Source organism: Lottia gigantea (assembly GCF_000327385.1).
Source record: "Lottia gigantea unplaced genomic scaffold LOTGIsca_82, whole genome shotgun sequence".
Taxonomy (NCBI): domain Eukaryota; kingdom Metazoa; phylum Mollusca; class Gastropoda; family Lottiidae; genus Lottia; species Lottia gigantea.
Genome location: NW_008710725.1, coordinates 270,905 through 279,128, shown reverse-complemented (window position 1 = coordinate 279,128; position 8,224 = coordinate 270,905).

Sequence of the window (8,224 nt, the reverse complement as noted above, 5' to 3'; positions counted from 1 at the left end):
ACTGTTCTGTATCTTATTGGACTAATGAAATGAAATGTAGTTTATATCCTACTGTTCTGTATCTTATTGGACTAATGAAATGAAATAGAATTTATATCCTACTGTTCTGTATCTTATTGGACTAATGAAATGAAATGTAGTTTTATATCCTACTGTTCTATATCTTATTGGACTAATGAAATGAAATGTAGTTTTATATCCTACTGTTCTGTATCTTATTGGACTAATGAAATGAAGTAGAGTTTTATATCCTACTGTTCTGTATCTTATTGAACTAATGAAATGAAATGTAGTTTTATATCCTACTGTTCTGTATCTTATTGGACTAATGGAATGAAGTAGAGTTTTATATCCTACTGTTCTGTATCTTATTGGACTAATGAAATGAAATAGAGTTTTATATCCCACTGTTCTGTATCCTATTGAACTAATGAAATGAAATGTAGTTTTATATCCTACTGTTCTGTATCTTATTGGACTAATGAAATGAAGTAGAGTTTTATATCCTACTGTTCTGTATCTTATTGGACTAATGAAATGAAATAGAGTTTTATATCCTACTGTTCTGTATCTTATTGGACTAATGAAATGAAATGTAGTTTTATATCCCACTGTTCTGTATCTTATTGAGCCAAGGAAATGAATATTAGATTAAATATAGTACAATATAAATTTATAATATATATTTTGGACGGACTAAGAGTTTATATAAAATGATTATCACAGCAGAAAAAAGTTTGAAAAAGTTACCCTTAGTTTTGGACGGAATCTCTCGAACCAATTCTTTACATGTCGATCTGCTCTAGGGATAAGTAAAAATATTCCCCCCTGCCTATACAAGTTTTACACTTTAGATATGAAATAATACTGTCTTAAGGCATTATAGCAGTAAGAACAGCCCCCGAGCCCCAAATAAATTTTGAATTTCAGATTTAAGAAATTACTGTCTAGGGTTATAACAGCAGTAAGAGTAAAAATTTTAAGGCTTCCTTTTTGCGAGGTTCTCTCTCATCAAACTGATATGCTGACAGATGGAGGTGACGTCTAAAAGAACTAACGAACTGAAAACCACGGTGAGGAAAAACACACCCACAAACCCTACCCCCTGGGCCGAGGGGCGGTTATCCTCCGCGCTGATCTTTTTACGAATGGTAGCTGAAAGTTTGTCCGTATCCACTTTCAATTTTTCTTGAATTTCTTGTACTCGTTGTTTTGCTATGTCTTCATCTGTTATATTGTTCCCGTCATTTTTTCGACAGAGGCAAGAGCAGGCAGAGGAGGTGAGGGGTTCGGATGGGTGTATCGTAGCTTCCTGGCTCGTGGATTCCGCTGGGGTGGGATGTAGAGATGCTAAAATTAGACACGATAACATCATAAACATCCAAGATTGGGACAGATTGTGGATACTGGGATAGACCTTAGAAGGGTATTGACAAAGGCATAAGACGTTTTCTTATTCGTGAATGCAAACTACGATACTTACGAAGAAGGTTCTCGGAAGCATTTGTCAAGGCCTCCCGGTTGCAAAAGAAAAGTACCTCTGCCCGATCAAAAATTATCCAACTTACTTGAAAGGTCTTCGTAAGAGGTGGTTGGTCCCAAGACTTCTGGAGATACCGGACTGGATGGGCTAATTTCACTAGAACTAGCTGATTCTGCGACTGGTGAGCTTTCAATAGTCATAGTGGTAGCTTCCGAGGACATTACGTAACTGGTCTCTTCCATAGGACTGGAGGTGATCTCTTCCAAGGAGCTCGATTCCACGAGGGAACTTGTTTCTTCCACAGGGGATGATTCAATTTCTGAGAAATGTCAAAAGCAGTTAAGTTTGTGAACTCTCAAAAAAGCTGCCATTAGCAAGGGCCTCAGTTCCGTATTTTTTACCATTGTGTTCTTGCATGTCTGGTCCTGGGAAACCCCCAACCCCTAACAATTCTGTGGCCCCTACTTCATAGAAACATACTATGTACTGGATTGACAGAGAGACGAACCACTTACCAGATGAGATGTCAGACATACAAAGACTTGACGATGCCGTCACGGTTATAAACGAGTCGAACATAGGCGAACTGACGTCTGAAATCAGAAAATGGAACCTTTAAAGTGTACCAGTTGATTTAAAGGAGGAGTGTGTACCAGTAGATTTAAAGGAGGAGTGTGTACCAGTTGATTTAAAGGAGGAGTGTGTACCAGTTGATTTAAAGGGGGAGTGTGTACCAGTTGATTTAAAGGAGGAGTGTGTACCAGTTGATTTAATGAAGGATTCTGACTAAGGGCCATATGCAGCGCTCGTACTTTACCTAAACTGTAACTAAAGTTAGACTTAAGTCGAACTTTAGGTATGCACCGGTCGATCTTTACGAAAGTCGTGCTTAAATTTGACTATCAAATGTAGAAAATGAAAGCCTTAATCCTAACTTTGTAAAGTTCGACTTTAGCCAAAGTTCAACTTTAGTCAAGGTAAGAGCGCTGCATACGGCTCTTAGTATCATTGGCCAATGTTATATAATTATTTAACTTAATTTGGTTCTTACATTAAAGCCAATGGAAGAGGAATCCTTTTTATTTATTTTGTTTAATCCGCTTTATGAAAAGAATATACAGTGAAACCTGCTGATGCGACCACCTGTACTAAGCAATCACCTTCAATAACGGTAACCATTATCGCCCTTGAATAAACATCACATGGTATCACTTTTACTCAGTTTTGACACATACTGACGCTTTGACGATGCGGGTGTTTCTTTCGGGAATGCAAATACCAGACTTGACCGTACCAAGTTCGGAATATACAAATGTAATTAAGCTTTAGTGAGTTCACATAGATTAAGAAACAAAAATGGTCAAGGAGAAATATGTTTGAATTTCGTCAAATCGAAACTTACCCATTATTGTACTTGAAGGCAAAATACTGCTGCTCTCTTCATCTGAAAGAAGGGAAATTCCAATTAACCTCGGAAAGTCCGCTTGCGGTGCCGGTACGTAAGAAAGTGAAGAGAAATCGAAACGAAATCTTCTTTTGGTACCCTTTCTTGTCGGGGCAGATCTGACGAAAACGGTCACGGTGCGTTCAAAGAACTCTGAGTGGAAACGCGAATATGGTAAACGATATCATGAAGGTTATAATTGCCCATTAGGAACGCCCTGAAAGTTTTGTTGTATTGTAGAAGAACTGGAGCTCAGATTTTAATTTTGATATGTGATACGGGTAGCTGAATTTGCTATATCAACTGGTAAAGCAATAATTTACACCACTATATATATCTGTTTCATTCGTAATGTTGTTCTTTTGCTCTCTTTTAATCATATACTAACACTATCAGCAGGTAGGCGGATTTTACGACTGTTTCATTCGTTATTGTATCCGTTTATGGATGCACTTACTCTTTAAAGCAGTTTAACTAATAAAATTAAATCAAGTCTTACCTAATACATCCAACTGTAGAGCCATATATTTAGCAGCTGCATAACCTGAAAGTGTCAGAAGGAAAGTAAACAAAGGTTATCTCTACGAATTTACAATAAGATATTACTGGAATAATGAAGATAAGATGACTGTCTAATTATAAATATAAAAATACGAACCATCTATAGAGGGCGTGATGNGAAGGGGGGGGGGGGGGGGGGGCAAAACGATACCCAAAATCCAAAACAACATATTGGTAAAACATTGGTAGCAGCTAATGAACTTTTCATATTAGGAAGTATACCAATCATAACTGAGAAAGCATTTCATAGTGGTAATGAAATTATATTACAATTTCGTTTATTTTTCGTCATAGTGTAACCCAACAATTATTCTACTACTTCTGCGTTCTAATAACGTTATTTTTAACCAATCAAAGTGTGTCACGTAAGATCTTTTTCTTAATAACGAGGGCGAACAGGTCTACTGCACCTAGGTCAACTCGACCCCTAGTGGCTGACAGAGTTTCGTTGATTATTCATCTTTTTCGCCTGGATTGTAATCTGACGATTATGCTACAACTATTGCGTTCTAATAACGTTATTTTTAACCAATCACATTGTGTCACGTAAGATCTTTTTCTTGATAACGAGGGCGAACAGGTCTACTGCACCTAGGTCAACGCGACCCCTATTAATAGAATATCGTTGATTATTGATTATAATTATCATTGTCTATAGCTAAGCAATTTCCATATATTCCTCGTTACTTATTGACTCGTAATTTCTAACTACTTTTAACTGTCTAGTAACCAGTTGTCATCAATTATTAATTCTGATTTGATATGGTTGATTTATTCAGGTTTACCCATTAACTCTTCTTGTTAGGAGCCGCAGTGGTTCAGTGAGTTAGGCGCTAGCTCGCTAACCTGAAGGTCCAGGATTCAATCCCGGCATAGGTCGAGATAATAACTTCGGATATTTCAACCCGGTTTCCCCCTGTCAGTGCGGATGGAACAATAAACCATTTCATTTATTCTTCTTGTTTAAACAATGTTTATAAAAGGTTAGGATAATGTATTTGATAACGATTTGGTAAAAATTAGAATGAACACGACGTGAAAATGAATTTCGTTAGATCACGGATGATGAGTGCAGAAAAAATGGAATGGCAAAAACTACCAGATATCGCATTGGCAATGAAATCTCTCAAAAGCTACCATTTATCAGAATGGTGTAAAAAGAAGCTATAAGTGTCTCTGATACATATACAAAGACTAGAAAATCAGAATGGTGTAAATAGAAGTTATAAGTGTCTCTGATACACATACAAAGACTAGAAAATCAGAATGGTTTAAATAGAAGTTATAAGTGTCTCTGATACATATACAAAGACTAGAAAATCAGAATGGTTTAAATAGAAGTTATAAGTGTCTCTGATACATATACAAAGACTAGAAAATCAGAATGGTTTAAATAGAAGCTATAAGTGCCTCTGATACACATACAAAGACTAGAAAATCAGAATGGTTTAAATAGAAGTTATAAGTGTCTCTGATACACATACAAAGACTAGAATATCAGAATAGTGTGAATAGAAGCTATAAGTGTCTCTGATACATATACAAAGACTAGAAAATCAGAATGATGTAAATGGAAGCTATAAGTGTCTCTGATACACATACAAAGACTAGAATATCAGAATAGTGTGAATAGAAGCTATAAGTGTCTCTGATACACAAACAAAGACTAGAAAATCAGAATTATGTAAATGGAAGCTATAAGTGTCTCTGATACACAAGGATGAATCCCATTAAAAAGGGTAAACTTACATCATCGTTAAGATGTTTCAGTTTTTTTTCAGAGTTTAGTGTTCCCGTACCATAGTATATGTAATAACCCGGGCTAGTGGTGTTAAAATATAGATTGGTCAAATAGCACTCTTCTTCTTCAACTATAGTGAATCCCAAAACGGTAGTTGGTCCAAAACATTTCTTAAATAAAAATATAGCTCATATCGAAACATTGCTAATGTTAAAATTCAGCTTCAGTAAAGTTACAGCTAATATTAAAATATAGCTCATATCAAAATATAGTTTATATCAAAATATAGTTTATATCAAAATATAGGTTATGTTAAAATATAGCTCATATCAAAACATTGCTCATATTAAAATTAAGCTTCAGTAAAAATACAGCTAATATTAAAACATAGCTCATATCAAAATATAGTTTATATTATAATATAGCTCATATCAAAATATAGTTTATATCAAAATATAGTTTATGTTAAAGTATAGCTCATATCAAATCAAAACATAGTTTATGTTAAAATAGCTTTTATCAAACTACAGCTCAACAAAATATAGCCCATATTAAAACCCAGCATAAAACACTATATAGCTTATATCAAACCATAGCTCATCAAAATATAGCTTATATAAATCCATAGCTCATATCAAACCGTAGCTTAAATAACTATATAGCTTATATATCGCTCTTGATTACCCATACCCACTTGAAACAATAGAGACCCACCTATTCTGTTTTTGAATTCATAAGATCTAAAGAGTGATCAACACCCCTACCACTATCTCGCACCAGACCCCACGTCCCCATTTGAAACAATAGAGACTCACCTTTTCTATTGTGGAATTCGATGTAATGTTGATAACACCTAAAGCTTCAGACCCAAACAATGAATCGATCAACTGAGTATTAAAAGTTCTGTACTCTGCAAGAGAAAATATATCAAATTTGTGATTAATTAAAATGGCAGAGAACTGTATAATCTGAGCAATGACCAATCCTATTGTAAAAGATTACGAACTGATTCGGACTAATGCCCTGTTTTGATAAAATTTCCCTCAGCTTGCTGCTGATCTTCATCATAAGGCTAAACTCAGGGTTTTTCTTTCATTACGGTACAGTAGGATATAAAAATGCATTTCATTTCATTAGCTCAATAAGGTACAGAACAGTAGGATATAAAACTCCATTTCATTTCATTAGTCTAATAAGGTACAGAACAGTAGGATATAAAACTCCATTTCATTTCATTAGTCCAATAAAATACAGAACAGTAGGATATAAAACTCCATTTCATTTCATTAGTCCAATAAGATACAGAACAGTAGGATATAAAACTCCATTTCATTTCATTAGTCCAATAAGATACAGAACAGTAGGATATAAAACTCTATTACATTTCATTAGACCAATAAGATACAGAACAGTAGGATATAAAACTACATTTCATTTCATTGGTCTAATAAGGTACAGAATAGTAGGATATAAACTCCATTTCATTTCATTAGTCTAATAAGATACAGAATAGTAGGATATAAAATGCATTTCATTTCATTAGTCTAATAAGGTACATAACAGTAGGATATAAAACTCCATTTCATTTCATTAGTCTAATAAGATACAGAACAGTAGGATATAAAACTCCATTTCATTTTATTAGTCTAATAAGGTACAGAACAGTAGGTTATAAAACTCCATTTCATTTCATTAGTCTAATAAGGTACAGAACAGTAGGATATAAAATGCATTTCATTTCATTAGTCTAATAAGGTACAAAACAGTAGGATATAAAACTCCATTTCATTTCATTAGTCTAATAAGATACAGAACAGTAGGATATAAAACTCCATTTCATTTTATTAGTCTAATAAGGTACAGAACAGTAGGTTATAAAACTCCATTTCATTTCATTAGTCTAATAAGGTACAGAACAGTAGGATATAAAATGCATTTCATTTCATTAGTCCAATAAAATACAGAACAGTAGGATATAAAACTCTATTTCATTTCATTAGTCCAATAAGATATAGAACAGTTGGACATAAAACTACATTTCATTTCATTAGTCCAATAAGGTACAGAACAGTAGGATATAAAACTATATTTCATTTCAAAAGTCCAATAAGATACAGAACAGTAGGATATAAAACTCTATTTCATTAGTCCAATAAGATACAGAACAGTCGGATATAAAACTCTATTTCATTAGTCCAATAAGGTAAAAAACAGTAGGATATAAAACTCTATTTTATGTAATCGGACCACTCGGATCAATAGTTTTTAGTTCAATAAGGTTGAGAACAGTAGGGCGTAAAACTCCATTCAATTTAAGATACCTACCATCTACGTTGAAAACGTTCTCAGACGAGACACTGCCACAGGTTTGATCTGGATTACCCTGACAAGGCACCGTGCAATCAGTAGCTTCTAATCCAATTCCGCCAGTCACGTTTGTACACGAACATTCACTCTGAACATAATGAAAACAACATGATCAAACTACTGAATAATGTGATTTAGAAGCTATAAGTGTTCCTGATACACATACAAATACTAGATCTAGATCGCTATAGTATGACGGTCCTTTAAGAGAAAAATCTTTTCTGATATCCATAAAGAACAAATGAGTACCTACCGACCGTAAGGCTAATATTAAATACGAGTTATCATGGCAAGCTGTTGCACAAGAATCAATAGTTAACGGCGTAGTGACAGTTACAGGCGTAAATCCCCCTCCGGATCGACAACCTTGACTGACTGAAAAAAAAATAAATGAATAAATGAATGAACAAATGAGCAAATGATCGAATGAGCAAACGAATGAATGAATGAATCAGCTAACGAGCGAAAAAAAAACGAATGAATGAATGAATGAATAGACGAACTAGCGAACGATTATTGAATAAATCAAAAGTCCCGTCTTTACGAAAAGATAGAAAAAGAATTAAGGTTAATATCGCTGTACTGCCAAATTTCCTTTATTGTTTACTGCAGTACGTTGATCGCATTC